At 31.7% G+C, this 18,924-nt stretch overlaps 1 protein-coding gene across 4 annotated transcripts in view; it reads left to right on the top strand.

The window, feature by feature from the left end:
- LOC125075388 overlaps positions 1-18,924 on the top strand; it is a 127,397-nt gene that overhangs the window by 43,722 nt on the left and 64,751 nt on the right. For all 4 annotated transcript variants that reach the window (XM_047687287.1, XM_047687162.1, XM_047687207.1 and 1 more), the window contains exon 3: positions 1,619-1,675. The gene's annotated coding sequence lies outside the window, so the exon portion shown is untranslated. The remainder of the gene's footprint in view (positions 1-1,618; positions 1,676-18,924) is intronic.

Raw genomic sequence — 18,924 nt, 5'->3', positions numbered from 1 at the left:
ATTAGAAAATAATACTTCCGAAAAGATATGCTATTATAAATACAATGACTCTAATATGTAAACATGCTATTCATATTTAAATTATATGTCGTATTAATTCGTCTTTATTATAAACGATCACATTAGCAGTGACCTCAGTTTTCTACATGTATTATCAGGCGGGTCATTGGCCGATCTATTACGTGCGGTTTCACTTTCGGTGCGCAGGCGCATCACGATGGTATGCCCGCTAATTAGGTTTCATTCAATATTTGCTTTCCAATATTGATGAAAGTTTCCATTATTTTGATTAAAATCTTAATTTTTTAAGTCATTTATCAAATGGTGTATAAAATGTATGTTAATAAATGTTTCTTTAGTTGTTAATGATAAGAATATTATTAACAAGAAATACAAAATTCTCATTTGTATGTCCCTTGCTTGCTAGCTTGCTAGCTTGATAATAAAATAAATAACTGTCACACTGCTGGGCTTAACCCTTGCCCCATTCATGGAAAAGGGTTAAAGCGTTTGTGTTCTCGTATATGGAAAAATTACATACGACACCACAAGATTTTCTCACAATCCCTTATCACCGAGTACGAGAGGCACTTGAAAATTCAGTGATACTTGATCGACTTGAACCCAAAATCAAAATCTTTAACATTGACAAAAAAGTTTCTCTTTTGGAGTCACCATTGCCTATAAATATAAAAAAATATATATCGAATATAAAACCTCCTTTATTTTCAAGTTGTCGTATATGTTTAAACGCATGCGCTAACTACCTAATTCGATAATAATATCAGTCATCTTTGTCATCTGGAATCTGGAATATTCTCTACTCTAATTTCACTGGCTCACTGACCATTAACACTGGAAAATACTTCACAATTACATGTATATATATTTTATTTATTTACGCACGCATTAAATGCATTACAAGCGAACATTAATGAACGTCTCGCTGTCCTAATTTTAAACTTAATCTTATATAATAACATACTCGTGCAACAAGTGCAATGAAAGTCGGCAGACAAACCGACTCCGACCGGTAATGACGGTTGTTATGTCAGGAAACGACGCGACCTTCTTACCCGACTACTGTGTCACTAAGGAGGGTTACTCTTTAATCTCAATGTGTTAAGATTACTACACATAGTGATATTGGTGCATATATAAATCAACCAAATATTTAATATGACATAAACTGCTTTATTCTGGTTTAATGTATGTAATAAAATCATTTACATAAATATATGAATATATATATCTGAATTTTAATTAATATTTTCGTCACTCAAAGATTTAGACGACTTAGTCGAGTAGTGTGTCCACCGGTTTTCATGGGTACACTTCTCCAAGGCCTCGGCTTCGTTTCCCAACCTAGTCGAGTCGATGTAGAATAAGTTCATTAGTTTTCTATGTCGTCTTGGGTCTGGATGTTTGTGGTACCGTCGTTACTTCTGATTTTCCATAACGCAAGTGCTTTAGCAATGTACTTACATTGGGATCAGAGTATTGTATGTGATGTCGTCCAACATTTATTTATCATTATTATGCATGTACGTTGTACGTCTCTAATAAAGTACTAAAATTTTATGAATGGCCTAATTTAAATATTATTGCTTTTTCACAGGTATCAAATATTTTTTCACATACAACAGCTACGAGGCATCTGAAGAATTTACCTAAGGTGAGATTGAATTAAGTTTATAATCAATTAAAATAATGTAAAATTAATTACTATCATAAAATGAGAGTGTAGTCCTATTCTGAAAGAAGAAACTGTAATTTTACATCGGACGACGATCGTGAAATGACAAAAAGTTATACGCGTCATTGACCATAAGGATACACATAAAAATAAAATATCGCCATATATAAGTCAGTTTTCACACAAGTGAAATACATACGTAATGAGCTCTTACAGAATAGTACTGCCGTGCGGTAATACGCTTGTAAATTGCGCGTATTAACCATTTTAAGTGGTTGTAAGTATTGAATAAATATTTACTATATATGAGTTTTAATGAGAAACCTATTTGTTTGCAAATTTAATTTTCAACGTTGCAGTGAGTTATTTTTGAGTAAGTAAATTTGGACATTATTATGTAAACTTTATATAGCTGCGTTGTTTTTGTTAGATAATAAATAGTTTTTTGGTAATTTTAAATAATCCCCGGTCTAAGAAGCTACATACGCAATGTACTGACTGGCTCCATCACGGCACAGTTTTAAACTTCAAACTATATTATATAGAAATTTAATAGTTGCCGAAAGTATGTTTTTTGTTTATTATTAAAGTCAGATACGAAAATAAAAATTTGGAAATTTCAACTTTAAAATGAAGAAATAGGGGATCTTTCTATTATAATCTCTGTTCTTTTTAATAACAACATAAAAAATTAATCCTTATTTTACCTGTACAAAGTTGGAAAGGACAACTACGTCATAAATATATTAAGAGTACAAGTGCTATATTATACAATAGGTGTAACATACATCTATCCGTGACAGACGAAGAAGAAATAGCTCAAAACTATAATAATATAACTATATGATATACTTCAGGTAAAAAGTACTGGATCATTTTCGTAATGATCTATAAGATGACTAGAAGAAATCTCTTAGAAATATCAGATTTCCTTTGCAATACTTCTAATATACGTGACCAAATATTACTAACTTTGTCAAAGTAAAGAGATTTAACTACCGCTATAGTTTAAAAAAGTGGACCATTGATATTTTATGAAAAAGGAATATTTACAATCTTAGTAATCCACAATCATTCATATTCTTGTCAATGTCAAACGGTTTAAAGGTTTTGCATCGAATATTGCTCAGAATCGTGAGAGCAACAGTTCACCATACATTCTAAATTATCAATAAAATATATTTAAAGAAATATAACTCTTAATCGAATTACTATTAAGTGTAAATTACGATCACATTCCTTAGCGTATTCCAGGTAATGGGAAAAAGTATTGTAACATTGTTGTATGCGTATTGCGTCGTACAAAATACGTAATATCTGTGGGAAATATGTTTCATAACGCACCAATTAAAACTAAGATAAAAATTGAAGAAAACAATACACGTATTATTCTGTTCGAAGCTTAAATGGTTGGACAGACTTGCGAATAAGTGAAATGAATACAACGCAGAATTATCCTATAAAGCTTCAGTAACGTTTCAAGCTATTTCAATGCCTTTGTTGTTATTATAAAATATATTTATAACTAATGGAAGAGCGACAGTAGTGTGTAGTTGTTTGTGATTTATGTCCTTTCGTGTCTGTGTAACTAAACCTTTATAGACGATTCTGGATTGGTTTACGTAACTTACATCACAATTATATACGATACCCGTGAAGCAATTGTATAATGATTATGCTTGTCTTCTATGGTTATGATTAACGTATCTGCGCTTAATATTAATTATTAAATAAAATAAAATAGTTTCAAAATTAAAAAAAACACGCTTTTAGCACGCACTAAAAATTACAAAAGCATTTTCTTTCATTTAATACTCATATCATGGGGGTGCATTTCAAATAGCTAATCCGCCATCTTCTATGTCCGCCATGTTTGATTTAAGGAACGTGACTATTTTTTTTTGTATTCCTGACAGCAAACCCTTTCATATTGGAATTGTAATGACGTTTCTCAGCTAGTCATGTATTGTCATCAGAACTCAGAGCGTGTGCAAAATTTCATCCTAATCGAAGACCGGGAAGTGGGTCAAGTTAAGATTCCAAGATTTTCTTACATACATAGTTACAAGTGAAGCTAATATAAGCGTGTTAATAATGCTAAGTTCAATGTTAATCGCATTTATATTTTATATAGTAAAAAACAAAATTTACCTGTATGCAAATTGGACTACAAATAAAATATTGAAATAAAACTAGTTCGTGGTCACGGGCAGACTGCCCGTGACCACGAACACTGCAAAGTGCTCGAAACGTCGGGATGTTAAAATAAAATAATTAATATACGCGATTAAATCCGTTAAAAAACTAGTTTTATTTCAATGTGTAATAATCGCGAAAATCTAAGACAACATTATACAAATAAAATACTTATTGCTCCAATAATTCCCATAATTATTTCACTGACATTTAAAATTATCGTATATTGTGAGTGGAGACACGCCCACGCATTGAAAATGCCGAAATGAAAATTTATCTTGCACTTGAGATACAACTTTCACTCGCGTTAATTTTAATGGTAAAGGCGTTCCCGAAAATATAATTATACCCACCTTTTATTAAAAACGTATACGTACCTTTATTTATGATCAAATTTATACTAAAACTTAATGTTTTAAGAGTTTAAGTCATAAGGATATGAATTGGAGTGAAAGCCACAGGTAACAGCGGTATCGATTCTTTTGTAAAGTAAGTAAAGATAAGATATCTTTATAGAAATAAGCCTCATGATATGAGGCTTATTTCATCATGCTAATCCATCAAGGCAGAATTTTGTCCGCCACACAAAGGTTTTTTTATAATATTTTTTCCTCTTTCTCCAAAAAAATCTATTATTATATAAATTCGTATTGCATAGAGTTTGTTTGCAACAGTTCCATAAAGATTAGTACCCAAGGCGTTCCATGTGGAGTGGCCACCTGATTGAAATAGATATAACGTCTCCTACACAGATAGATGTCATTAAGGAAGACATCATCATCAGAGTCCAATCGCATGGTGCTTTAAAAATAAAATGTTACGCAAAAAATCGATATTTATTATCAACTACACAAACATCACTAACAGGAATACTTAAAAGCATTGCAAATAGAGCAATCGAATATTCGAGCTACATAAAAGTGACTGTCAGGCGAGAGATACGCTTCAAGTAAAATACTTATCCTAGATCATTAAACAGATACTAAAATCGCGTTTGAAGTCGATGGCACTAAGTTTTGATTTATTTTTTAATGTTAGCTTACCGCGAATCCAGAGTTTATCTGTAGATCTCTACCTCTCACTTACTCGTTCTCGTGAATATTAATAATGTAACGGATATATGGGCTAAGAGGTAGCGGAAAGACTGCTAAAGATCATTCCTATGTGGAAAAAATTGAACAAGTCCAAAAATTAATCCTTGTGGAACCCTATCCTTTATTAAATCATTTCTATAGCTGTATCCATTCATTTAAGGTTGTGGGATTGTTTGACTCAATATTCAGCAAAAATTAACTCTTATACTTACGGTCCAGTAGCTAAGATGGCTCAGTGGTTAGAAGAACACGAGAATCCCCGCCGAAGATTATGGCCTTAATCAATTCATATCCATGTGCTTAAATTCATTGTTTGTCACATCACATAATTCTTTTCATGGTCGGCGGTGAAGGAATATCGTGAAAGGTATGCGTCAGATGTAAAACTGAAGATAAACGATGTATCTATGATGTTAGGAGATACTAACACACATTGTAGTAGAGCGATGGAATAAGATCCAAGCCCTTTCAAGCACCTCTGCTTGTTCCTTAGCTCAACAGTGGAAATTTAAGGGGCTTTAACTTAGTTATTGTACAGCTATTTATTGTACGTAAAAAGCGACAACAAGTACAATCGGTTGAACGTTGCGTGAATACGTATAATACTAAGCAAACTAAGCATATTTTTTATGTTTTATTAGATAAATACGATTTTGTAAAATATATTCGTTGGGAATTTTACGAGATTTATTCATGAAAGATATGATTTATCAATATCAAATTTGTTAAGTCAAACAAGACAACTATGTTTTAATTATATTAACGTTAACATATGCACATATCTTCATATATATAGAAGATCTTCATCGCAATAGGATCTTTGGTAAAAAATACATATATATATATTGTGTATGGTGTCGTCCTTCGGCCACGGCGGTCAACATCAAAGGAGACTAGCTAATCATTTTTAAATATTTTCTATGATAATCGCTTTCCTCTCGCTCCGCTTGTGTCTTAAGTCGTTTAAACCGTTGAGGTCTGCGCACGCGCGCCGTAATCTCCAACATCGATCCTTGTTAATTGATCGCGGGCGCACCTGTCCCGCCGGACGCATCTGGCCGCGTTGCACACTCCCATCTCTCCCATCTCTACCCGTAAAGAGTTTTATAATGTATGCAATATCTATTCATTGTGTGATCATTATCATTTTACTAGAAAGTATTTTTTTAAGCATACTAGCATTCATTGAATATTATACGTTGCGATTTCATCTTCGATTCGAATGGAAGCACGTTAATGTTAATAAACTTGCAACTATGTATAATGTCTTTAGGGTTGCTGCTTTCAGGGCGACAAATCTATGGGATGATGAAAAAATTCATTTCCATAACTTTTTTGTCGAGCTGCTGTCAAATGAGTGCAGTGTGCCAATTATGCAATATATAATCTCGTGCAAGCTTAAGAAGTCTTAAGACACAATGTAAAAAATCATATGAAATCAGATCGCTTGGCAGCCCTAAAATCTAGGAAGACTTGAGTTTAGTTAAAATGATTTATGCAAATAATTGTATACTCCCGAGAGAAAATTGCAATTCTATGGATATTCCGTATCATATATAAGTTATTTATACGTACACGTATATCACTATTAAGTTAATAGGTCTATTTTGTCCACATTTACGTACAGAACGAGAGTGTAAAACTTTCTTATTCTATATTAAATGTGTGCATTGTGAATACATGTCTGACATAATTATCCTCACGAATGTTATTAATTCTCATTCTCAGCTCTAGTAAAATCTATTCGACCAATAATATTAGTATACACATCAAAGTGTACAAACAAGTGGATGTAAATAAAAAACCAAATATACTACTCAAAGAAGGAGAAAGTTTACAGGAGACTTTATATAAAAAAATAACCGGTATAATTATGCTTGTACTAGATATTAAAGTATTATTTAAAAAAATGGTATTGAGCCTAGAATATCCCCAAACAAGTTAGAAGTAGTACAAGGCAGAAATGACTTGCTTTTTACTGTAAACTGCCAGTCATCTACTGCAGAACAATGAATACGACTGCTGTTTGTTATTTAACTATTTAATTCTGATGAATTCAATCATTGGCATAATAAACTAGCCTTAACGTCTTATTTTAACTAACTAGAAAATAAAATATTAATATCTTTTTTTGTGTCTGTTTCTTTAAGTTTTCGATTTAAATTATTACTGACTTCGTTTACATTTTTAATATATATTTTTTTATTCAGAAGGGAAAAATAAGTCAATCCTATATTGACGGTAATTTAAACCACTTATTTGGGAAATCAGAATCAGAATGAACTGGCGCAGTTCCTTTTCGCAAATTATCAATCAATTAAATAAATACAGAACAAAATGTATCTTCCGAAGAAAAAAAATATGTAAATATACACTCATTTACACTATTTCAGCTTATTCCAATATTTACAAAATCGTAAATTTTACGATTATATTTATAGTAGTGTGGTGCAAAATTTTGAATGGTAGTAGTTACCGCAATACCATTGCCCATAACATCGCAGGCCGGCTATTACCCTCGAAGGCGAAACTGTTGATTGGCGTTATTATTTTCGCAATGTATCGATTCCGTACAATTTTATAAAACACTCAAAATATATTGTGAAGCACCATTCAACGACCATAAAATAAGAAGATTACTTAAACTTTACCGTTATTAATTATCGAGTAGACCACCTCCATCTTGTTATAGTTTTTTTTTTTGGACTTATGTGGATAACTTGCTCACAATTTTTGACAGTAGGAGCGATCACGGGAATAATGTTGTAATAACATACTTATATATAAATATACATTTTGTATCTTCATATCATAAATATTATGTGCTTGGTGAGCGTCGTATATCGTAAGGTTAACCACTGAATTTCGTGCCGGCTTCTCTCGATAGAATATATATTCCGCAGCGCTGGGAAACGTGCACTTAAAGATGACTTATGAAGTTCTTGTAAGTTACACCTATTTTGTTTATCAATAACTTACCTTATGGCTGTGATCATTTGACGATTGTTCAGTCAATACTGGTCACATAAGATATTGACGACGCTTAAAATATTTTTTTAAGTTATTCTAATTACAGATATTTGTATTCACAACAAAAACAACGATAATTGTCATACTTAAGAGACGTTAAAATAATGTGACATTTTACAATCATAATCCTTCGATTTTCGAATAATTTCCAACCGAATAGCCACAATTTCCGTACCCTTTACAAGCCAAAAAGTAACACATAGCTTAGAATATATCTTTACATAATGCCCTAGAGTTACACCTCATAACAACATTGTAAAACAGATACACATCACGATTTATTATGTATATAGTTCGGGAAATGGTTGCATAATACAAAGCAACTTGAATGCACCATTAGAAGTGGCGAAAATATTAACAATAGAAGTCTTATTGTGAGAGCAGCGGGAACGAACAATGAGCGAGTGACGCCGCGGGCAAAGATAGGTACACACTAGAAATTACGTTCATACAATAATGATCTTTGCAGCGATTGTATTGTGGACGCTTGTTAAGTGGCATTTTCGAGATAATTATGTTGTTCACAGTTCGCTAGGGTTAAAATCTTGTTGATTGTGTTACCTGTGCGTATGCGAAGAAAAATTAAATGCCGTTTGAAAGATAGTTCGTAACTTTTCTTCTAATGATTGAATGTTAATAATCCTCTTGCTCTAATCGTAGTTAAATTTTATACTTATATAGATGTGTTATGTGTTATTTTTATTACTTAATCTGAACATGGTTAAAGAAATTGTGAATTGTCTAAAAAAATAGGTTTTCACGTGTCTTATTATATTGTGATCTTTGACATCTGATTTTTGTTGAATTTATTAATAAGTTTTAGGTATTAATTTATTCATTTATACAACCTAAACAGTAATTTATATAAAAATAAAATTAAAATTAGTTACTACACAAATCATAATCAAGTGTAATGTTTGCTAGAATTCTAGCAGCATTTCCTTACGACTTACATTTCCGACTGTTGCTTATTTATTTAAATCTATTTATAAAAGTTACTCCGAACATAAAAGGAGCGACATCTTACTTGTCAAAATTATTACCTTGACTTGACTATGTTTGTGTATAAGATCCTTGAATGAATGTCATGCAAATAAGATTCATAGTATATATAGGTACAGAATAATCAGATACATTTATTAATTTGTTTAATCTCGGCGTTATACGATGGACGCTGATACTTATACAGAGACTTTACTACAAACCATTAAAACTAAAGTAATTTTTAGTTTTTATTCAAAATATTATTTATTTAAGTAGACTCATAGAAGCGCGTTTGTCTTGTTACAGTGTTGAATTAAATGTAAAACTACCACCGGTTCGGAAAGCAGATTCTATCACGAAGAACCGGCAAGAAACTCAGTTGTTACTCTTTTCGAACATTTTTATTACAGAGTATGTCAGTAAAGTACAATTAAATTTATATATATCCAGCTTAGAAATCAATATATACAAAATCCACGCATTTTTATCTTTAATGTTATCTTATATTGAGTAATATGCCTTATTTATCAATGTTTTTTTGACATGACAATGACAATTTTTTAATCGGCCATATTTAAAATACATATATATTAAATACCTTAATCCAAATCATGTGTTTATTTATTAATGTGCATAAGGCTTAATGCAGAACGCATTCTCTACCGACAATCATTAGAAAGTTCACTTTCCTTCAGGAAAAACATTTGTATATGCGTAAAAAATGTATATGAATACAAATGAGATGTAGATATATATTTTATAACATTTTGCTATGTTTCTTCAGGTTTCTTTCATAGCTTCTGAATATAATGAAACAAGAATACCCAATTAGTTCCAAAACTGCCACTATCACACTATCCAAGCCGAATCTGAACGACGTCGACGAACTGATTATACTTTCAACGCTTGATTTAGTTACTTTTCGTTCTATAATTTCGTGTCGAGCGTGGAGCGTGGTGCGGACCCCACGTCCAAGTAGACAATAGCCTAGATGTTAGATTACTCCTATTGTTCCTGGACCACACTCGATAGCCCGACATCACCCCTGGACATGAGTGTGTGTGGCTAAGCCGTTTATTGTACCTGCCCATTGATTCGCCCACTGATTTTAAAATCGACATCAAATTTGGCAAAAAAAATCCAGCCATGAACCTTTTTTATAGTTTTAGTTTAAAGTTAACAATATGTTTAAATAGTCGCTTATATATTAATGCTGATGAGCTTGTCGTATGGGTTCTCACAGCCCTCTGGAATTGCTTTCATTTTCCGATGTAAAAATGTTGTTGGTTTTACTAAGACAGGTTTAAGTACATCCCGCATGGCGCATCCGCAGTGAACATAAGATTTAATTAATTTTAAACAATTAACACTCACATTATAAATATGGTCATTACAATTTCAAAGCTCACAATATTTAGTTAAAAACTAATAGTTATTGTGCGATTATTTTTTTCTCAAAATTTTTCGAACTAACTTTTAATTGACGATGAAAAAAAGTCATTACTCAAACAAAATTGTACTCCGTGCCTTAATCGAGTTTTATAGTTTTAGTAGTATAATGAAGGCATCTATTAACTTGAGACAATTATGTCTTCATTCGACACGACTGTCTTTTAATCGTGTGTCTAAGTACTTACGTTGATCGTGTGTACTTAATTGGTAAGCATGAATCAACCCCTCTATAATTTTTATAAGCCGTCCTCGCTTAGTCACGATTATTAAGTAGTTTTAGAATAATCAACCTTATTGCTACGCGTTACGATTCAGTTCATTTTTTAATTGTGTTCGTTTTGTTTTAATCCAGGATGAAATGACGATCCAAAGATGAGTAATCGTTTTCAAGTCTTTTGTATCTGAAATTGCAGGTCGATTTTAATTAACTTCATATTTCTCGAATAACGTAAATCTATATATATACTAATATTATAGAGAGGAACGATTTGTTTGTTTGTAATCGATAAATTATTGAAACTATTGAACCGATTTTATTAATTATTTCACCATTAGAAAGCAAAGTAATATTTCTATATTTCATTTTAATAATAAGTATTAATAATAAGAGTACATAGTACAGTATGTAAGGAAATTGTAAGGCAATCTAGAAGAAAACGTATGTTTGTGTGTTCTCTTAACTTACGACAGCCAGTGGAATAAATATCATTGTGATATTCAGTTGTTTCTCTATATTGTCTGGGTATAAACGGTTATATATTTATAGTTATATATAAGGTAATGGTAAGTATGTAAAATTAGACCTGTCCTATCGTTAGGGTAATAGATTAAAGCCTTAATATTCTACATGACCATATCATCCAACACTTTTCTGAAGATATATTTCTAAACAATATGATCTATAAATGTAAACATAGTTCATAAATACTCAGCGGGTTTCCGTGGATTTTAATACATTTCATATTCAGACTTACGTATACTGTAAACTAAACCGTATTGGTATAATATTATGGCGTATGATAATTGGAAAATCTAGACTAAAAATTAAGGATTATGTTTTTGTATGGCTTATTTTAATAAATCATCTAAATCAATATTCATAAAACTTATACCAGAATATCCAAGACGTTTCGGAGAAGATTCTAGTATATAATATTATTATATAATGAGCAGTTTCATCCGCTTTAAATTTAAACTGTACATATGAGAAGCGTAAATGTCATGTTTTAGTAAATGTCATGTTTTAGTAAATGTCATGTTTTAGTAAATGTCATGTTTTAGTAAATGCTATGACTTTAATGATTTTTTGTATTTACCTTATTGTAATTATATGGCAAATTACGAGTAATTTATCAACTTCGAAGTTAGAATTTCTTCCTTAATCACGTCAGCGCTTGAGAGAAAAAAAAGTTCGCCTTTTGTCAGCAAATTGTTCACGTTTTCACAATGGCAATACGCAATGAATTCACACGAATCTCTGCGATTACGAGTACGAGTGTATAATAGCTGTCTGTCCGTATGTAAACAGAGATAATAACGTCGTTTAATGCTTTATAATCTTAATATTTTACCGTTTTCGTGTTAATAAGGTTTTTTTTTAAATTATTTATGTAAGTAGACGAGTAATATAATTCTGTTCCTTCCTCAATGAGCCATCGGCTATGTCCGTTGAGTTAGAAATTTTCTTTCTCTTTCACACTAACCCCTTAAATCGACATTAGGTGTTACTTACCACCTACCACCGAATTAGGTTTTATATACATTGAATACATTTCTATATACGATTTGTGCTATTGAGTATTTTTTTTTTCACATAATATATTTACAAAAGGTTTATTATTTTTAGAGGTTATAAGTTAAATCTGAAATATTAATCATCAATAATATACAGTTGAGTTCCTTTTTGTTTGAATTTAAACTTATTGATTTATGAAACACCATCCACGACGATGGAACGTCAAATTTTACTTTATAGAGCATGTTTGTTTTATATCGATCACATTTAAATTTCGCTTAGGCTAATCGGTTATCTAAAAAATGAACAAAACGTCGTACACTTTATGTTTTACTGTACCGCTATTAATACGTCAAACTAGGTGTCCGGCCCACGCCGTGAATGCACTTTTAGGAACCGAGCACACAGTGTTAAGGACCTATTCACATTGTAGTAACGACTGTCTTAAGACATCTATTCAACTTAAATGGGGGTTTTTATAAATAATTAATCATTCTGTATAAAAGAGTGACTGCTGAGCTTCTCGTCTGTTCTTAATAGATACTTTATATTGAATTTACTTACTTATAGAATAGCAACATTAAAGTACTTGTCTTCTTAAATTATGTGTCCTTGCTTTTATATTAAATGTTTTTAAAATAATCTTGAAAGCATTTAATATTTAATAAAATATTACAACTCATACTACCTAGACTAACTAACACATTCTGAGCCAAAATCTTAACTAGACGTAGATATATTATTGATTGACGAATTCGTTCGGCAAGATAAACATCAAACCTAAGCCGATAAAATAAACTGAGCAAGCACAGGATATAACTGACGGCTAGACATTTCTGTCTTGATATTGTCATGTACTGGATCGTTACGTATAAATTCCAATAGTTGTCTGCTATTTGCTTATCAGCGAGGAGCAGGGCGATCGCACGCTTCAAACATTGGGTGCAATCAGCTCTTTAATGCAACATCGCACCGGCCATACACTAGTGTGAAAATATTTGAAGGGCGAGCGATATGATCAAAGTTTTATGTCAATATATTTGATACTATACTTATATTTATTTATTTAAAATGAGAAATCACGGCCTTAAGTACGTTGCAAGTATAGCATTTTTTTATTAATATAAATAAAGCTTAAAGCTAAATAAAGCTGTAGACGAAGGCGCTTAACTCTTGTACAACCAGTCGGTTTAAAATTAAAATATTTTGCCATTTGGTAGCACAATGCTTGAGGTTATATGTACATTTTTTATCACGTTACAAGCAACGAGGGCATGAACAAACTCCGTTAACAATACAATAAAAAACGATTTATTTACGCCCAATAACATTTATTGCTCCAAAATTATTATTAAATCGTGACGTGACGATCGAAGTCATGCACTTATTTCCAACCAGCTCACATTCGCCAAGTCTCTGTAACGTGTGATAAGAAACTTCGTACAAACAACTTACTAATACTTCATCCAGATTATTATTGAGCTATGGAATAATTACAAACCAGCAAATATTAGATACTAGAGTCGCGTCAAAATGTTTACACTCTATTCGAAAAATAAGAGGAGAAAAGCCAAATAAACAACATTTGACTGCAAATTGATACGATGTCATTGGTCGAGAGCTCGATTGATCTATGAGATTCACTATGGATTTGCAAAACGATTACGTTTTGAACGTCGACGAAACTGTTATCGGAATTTAGTTGGAAGTAAAAGTGGAAATTAGTAGTTAAGTGTAATATTATAAATAGAGATATTTTATAGCTGAGATATAAACAAATCGCATGAAACCTAAGCTTAAATATTATTAGATATTAGCTCTTAGCACAAATCTAGAGACTGATTTAAAAGACTGTCTTCTAGTCTATCGGAAGCCATGGAAATTCCGCAAACCATACGGCAACGGTTTTTTTTAAATATATTTTTAATGAGAAATTAAGCGTACCCTCTTATATGCAGATAGAATTCATCTCGACGAACGGTATATCTGTGCTACGAATATTATTTCCGAACACAATCGTTCGTTATTACTGGTGCAGTGACAGCGGTCATGGAGGCTATGATTACAATTATTTGGACGCGCCGAAATTGCTCCACTGAGTGCCCAAATCACAGCGAGCATTGTTAAGGCGAAGCAATGGTTTTTATTTATGACGTGCAATGTTTATTTAGGTAGAAATATATGTATATTCAACTCATTTGGGTTTACATATTCATAAGTACGTATTTTTATAGTATCTATATATAATAAGTATCAACACGTACTATAATAACGTATAATATAATTAATATATGTAATAACATATAGCTTTTTATTTTTGTTACGATCTTGCTTATTCACCCATCAAACCCAAACATCATAATATTAAGTTTTGCTGTTTGGCGGTACAATATCTGTTGAGTCGGTGGCACCTACCTACCCAGATAGGTTTTCACAAATCCCTAGAAATTATGATTATTATATATAACAGCCTTCTGTGTTCCGTCACGGTAGTGTATAGCACTTTTGTTATATAATTTTTTTTACAAAATATTACGAATAATTTACAAATTGCGTGTGTAAATCAATCATCTTCGAAGATTCGACTTCGAATATTCGGTCTAATTTTTAGACCAAATATCTAATAAAGGGTGTCAAATATCCGACAGTAAGTTTACATTGAAAACATTAAAAAGCTTAAACATATCTTTACGGCACCTAAGTGTAAAAAAATTATAAAATATATTAATTTCTAAAATAAGTAATTTATTTACTTCAAATAATTTGCTTTAACTCGTTTAATATTAAGGCTGGAGTCTTAAGTGCGTTCCCTTAAGACGCCTAGTTCTCAATTCCCACGCGCACATCAAAAGGCTGCGCGCGCGCCGGTGCTGTGATCTGCGCTGACGCACAACGCCTAATTACGCTGTGGGAAGCTATCGGTAGCGTACCGGACATTGATTACAAATCAAAATTTGAAATAGTTCTCCGAATTACTATTGATGATAGTTGTACTCTATTTTTAAGAATTACAGATTAAATTAAATGTATTGATATTGTAATTTAGATTTAATTGAGAAGAACCGGAAAAAACCCTTGTAATTAATAATTTATATGGACACTAGTATCCGTCCGCAGCTTTGTCCGCGCTTGAGGAGCAAGGATATATTAGTTATATTAGTTTATCTGTATCTCTGACGACGTGTGAGGTTCAAGATGATCAGTTAAGTAGTAAATATTTTAATGCGTAACAAACCAACAATCAAACTCATTTATAATATTACTTAGGGTTGATCGAGTTTGCAATGGTCCTAAAGTTCTAAGCTATTTTATCACCTTGAAAGTTAATATCAACTATCACATTTTTATTCAAATTATTTTGATATAGTCAGTTCCCAGTTACATCAAAATTAAATAAAAAGTACGCGGCCGCACAAACAAATGAACATCTGGAATCATAAAGACTATGTAATCCAAAACAATCTTACCAAACAATTTAGATCACAAAATATGTATATTTTTAAAGAGAGATGATTACATTATTAATATGTTAATTAGGTTAATAAACTTTTAATTGAAATATCATATGTTGTAACGCAATAAAAATATATATATATATTAATATAAATGTCTCATCATACATGGCGATGTCGATCGCCTTGACCAAATTAACAGCACAAGGTGTGTTCTGATGTAAAAACGCTTAGTGCATTTCGTTGAGATATTTTACTGTAACAATGGTTTATGAAAGAGCCGAATGACTACTCAATAAATAGTAACCGATGATTGCGGGTTCAAGTCCGGCCACCTTTGACACAGGACAGGAAAAGTACATATAGTTAGAATTCTCATACTCTGTGGTAAAATATCGTGAAGTAACCTGCATATGTTATAAGACTCAAGAATGTAATATTTTATATTAAATAATTTATAAATTATTATTATCTGTATATTAAAGACGAGTATCTGTCACTTTGACTATTAAACATTATATTTTTAATCTGGTAAAATGGACATTGACAGATACTCGTAATGGCGGGAAAATTGATTCTGCTATATATAATTTTCTATATCTACGTATCGAGTAAAATATTATTTAAAATATAAGAAAACCTATTAAATATAGTTTTACTTCTGAGTTAAGACTAAGTTCTTACAATGTTGAGCCAAAATCTCACATATGTAACCTTGAAACAGAGAGGTCTAAGGGACAACAGTGAGACATTCACAGATTGTTGCCTCACTTTTCACTTTTCACGAACATAAAGCACCTCTTGGAATTGGTCACTTTCGCCAATTAATACTGACAATACAAGAATGCATGAATTCCTAGCACTGTAAGTCCCATTATGTCCCCTGTGCCTCCAATGACACTGATAAATGAATGATCATCTTATTCATAATCAAATATCACGCCACCCTGACGACAATGACGCATAAAGGCGTGTCACACCTGCGGAGAAAGTTATCGCGTAACGCATTTTGGGGTTACTTTCCTACATTATTCAAGAAACCGGTGTCGTCTGAATCTGGGTTATGTCATCGTACCTCCGCATGATTTATTACTGCTTATTGAAAAAATATTACCTGTTTATAAAATTTCGTGTTGTGCGTTGATTTATGTAATTCTAGCTTTTACCTGCGGCGTAATAATACAGTTATTACTTGAGCATGATATATAATGTTATCAGTCGCGCGGTTGAGAGCGCGCTGGCAATAAAACAACGATCAATGCTTCTTGTTCAATGTCAATAGAATAATACATAAAGTTAGCTACGTTTTTTTTATTACTACCAAAGAAAATTTCATCTAAAATATCAAGTCAAACTATTATAAATATCAACAATCTTACATCGCCTATGCGCCACCTTGGGAACTAAGATGTTATGTCCCTTGTGCCAGTAGTATCACTGATTCGCTCACCCTTCAAACCGGATACTAATATATTTTTAACTTCAACGATAATATTAAAAATAAAAACATCTATATGCATCGAAACTGTCAAAAGTATCTTTACACAAACTTATGTTATCAATGATATTACATTAAAAAATGATGTGTATTCCACGACCGCCGATTCAACCCACCTAGCGTGGCCTTACCTTTAATGTGACTCCGGCAGAACTCTTGAAATTGCGTAATTAAAATACTTCGATGATCTTACAGTTTCGCAATATAATTAACATTTACCGAGTGTTCTTTATAAGTGAAAATAATTATATTTTTTGCTCTTACGTAATATAAGTGTTACGCTAATTAATGATATTTTTTCATCGCTTTGCATTTTGTTCCATGTAAATATATAATTGTTTGTATGTATTTTGATACTCATTCCTTATGCTCATCCTTATTTGATTTTTTATATATTAATTTTTACTATAAATAACCTTAATATCCTTTGATATATGATCACTATTTTTTATAAACATAAATGAAAACGAAACATAATACTATTCTTAGAACATATTATCAACCAGTTTTCTTGATATATATATAATATACATATATGATGTTTATTAATAATACATATGACTAAAATATCCTTTTTCTTTTTTTTTCAAAATCTTCAAATAAGTTAAATACTGTCTGCAATAAATGATTCCGTATAGTTAAGTTAACAACAGAGTTATGATAGACAATTCATTGTTAGAGATGAAACACTAAAACGTAAAGAAATTAGAAATAACTTTGATATCTAATATGTCTCGTGATTAAAGATTGCCGGAAGTTAGATGGAAATCGCTTGGAATCGAATCGAATGCATTTGTCCGAGCTCGCTGGGATATGTACGTTCAATCGCGCCGTCATCAAATACATTGCTTTGTATTTACAACGTGTCGTGTCTACAATTTCGTCTTTATGATCAAATATTCAAATCAGAGCTTCTGCACTTACATTACTTGCTGACAATCAACCGTTATAAATATATCTTCATTCGAAGAATCAATTTATTTAATAAAATCCATAGCTATTAATGGACAAATAACTTCTTCTTCACAACTGCCTAAAAGGGAATTATATGTTGGCAAGTATATTTCTTTATTCCACCATAACTTTTGAATACCTGAACAGATTTCGATGTAGAATACCCTGTACCTGTATTCTTAGAATCCTTACATTACCTCGAGTAAACTGGGCTATATTTTTCTCTTGACTCTTTTTATTTTGTGACACTTTTAACATTTTTTGGAATAAAGATAATTGTATTATTTTTGGAATATTTTTTATCTTTTCATTTCGTTTACACAAATGGCACTATTTTATTATACGTATAGATTCCATATTAATGTGACGCATCTATTTCTTGCAGTGCCGTCGTTATAAAATACTCCAAGGAACTCTACACCAGTCTATAATTATTTTTTCTCAGTCCTCTGAATACGTCTATCGACAGTAAAATATATCTGCAATTTATCTAACATTAGTAGGTTTTCTTGAGATCTGTGATGTTTTGTGAGTAATAGCCGTAAACATTTGTGATTTCCTCCGTCACTTGATATGGACTTGAGTTTTGATTTGCTTCTTTAAAGTAATACGAGAACTCTCATTCAGTATCCGCTTGCTCATATCGACGTTCATCTATGTGAGCAGGAGCCTGAAAAGGCCCTTCTAATTTCGGAGCTTATTCTCTGCATGCGACAAAATGTCTACCAAATGCAGGTTTCCTGACGATATTTTCCTTCTACAAAACTATTAATCCAGCACCTGTTTCACTGTTAATAATATTGTCGAATATTACTGTTTAATAAATCGCTTGA

This window comes from Vanessa atalanta, chromosome 1 (genome assembly GCF_905147765.1).
Source record: "Vanessa atalanta chromosome 1, ilVanAtal1.2, whole genome shotgun sequence".
Classification (NCBI taxonomy): Eukaryota; Metazoa; Arthropoda; class Insecta; order Lepidoptera; family Nymphalidae; genus Vanessa; species Vanessa atalanta.
The sequence above is the reverse complement of the archived record's forward strand: the minus strand, read 5'-3'. Positions and strand labels throughout refer to the sequence as shown.